This window comes from Triticum aestivum, chromosome 6B, assembly GCF_018294505.1.
Source record: "Triticum aestivum cultivar Chinese Spring chromosome 6B, IWGSC CS RefSeq v2.1, whole genome shotgun sequence".
Taxonomy (NCBI): domain Eukaryota; kingdom Viridiplantae; phylum Streptophyta; class Magnoliopsida; order Poales; family Poaceae; genus Triticum; species Triticum aestivum.
The window spans coordinates 706637401-706638829 of NC_057810.1; positions in this window are offsets into that span (position 1 = coordinate 706637401).

Here is a 1429-nt window from a genome sequence, read left to right on the forward strand (position 1 = left end):
CAACCTGTAGCATTCTGAACAGGAGTCGACACGACATGCGAATCCTGGATGTCCAGGCTGCCTAGCCCAGCCGCTTCCGCCTTGTTGCGAGGCAGGTAAGCCAGTAACCTGCCGGCTGCTCTGCTTCCACTGCTGCTGCCGGCGCCAGTTTTAGGTGGTGAGGTGGAAGACCGAATGAGGAGGGCAGTGAAGGAACTACAGTGAGATTTTAACATCATAAAATTCTTGAGGAGATTTATGTACTCCAAATATTCTGAAATTTGTACACCAGCCAGTATGCACTCGCTAGCTAGCAACTGAATTGATATAGCAGATAATATTCCCCATAGTGCACAAAACAATTGAAGCAGATGAACAAGCAGAAATGAATATTCAGATAGGACCATGCTTACATAATGGCTACCTTCCAGATGGAAAAGTTGAGGAGGAGGATAGGCACCATCATATCGGCCGCTGCCACCGTCGAATGTCCCCATATCCTCCTCTTCCTACTGTCACTGTTCGTTTGCTCGTCCAGCGCTTGCGCGCAGCTTCCGGCAGCAAGAAGCACCAAAGAACTGAAAATACCTTACCATATTTTTTTAAATGGCATCCCTAAAATCAAAAGGTTGGAACTTCAAAGGAAAAAGATCACACCAACAAACTATGGATTATGTGGTTGCAAACTTGCAACTGCAGGAAAATTTACCTTTTTCTGTACATAATACCTTATAACCTTTTCTATTAAGACATGCAGTAGAGATGTTGTTACTTAAACAAAAATGCAGGAAAATATCATATGAAATCATCGACCTGGATCCTTTTTTAAATACAACAACGGATCCATGTAAGAAGAATTAAACCTAAAAACCAGAGTACTGCATACAAACTATCGGCTAGCTTAATTTTTGCATGGCTAGCAACTTGAAAATCTTGCTACAGATGTAACAAGAAAAGAAATCTATTAGACATGATTTTGAAAAATCTTGTAACTGGTATGTCGAACGTAGAGGGTAATATCAGAAGTCCAGGTGCTAGTCACATGAACCTGCACCATGTTGGTAATTATCCAGAACAAAAATAATCAATTGTTGAACTTGTCACAAACCATGGAAGAAATCACATGGAGTTAGTATAACGATTATCCCTCGTCAGATAAAAAGTTGATGGAGAGAGAGACACAGAGAGAGAGAGAGGCCCATCTTCGCATGATTCCAAGGCTGAAAAATCCTATATATATAGACACCCCCAGAAATAACCCATGTGAGAAGTTCCGCCGCCGCGAAAAAACAATCTGGACCCTGTTCCGGCACCCTGCCGGAGGCGGAAATCATCATCGAAGGTCATCTTCATCATCCCGGTAGTCTCCATGATGAGGAGGGAGTAGTCCATCCTCAGGGCCGAGGGTTTGTACTAGTAGCTATGTGTTTAATCTCTCTCTCTCTCTCTC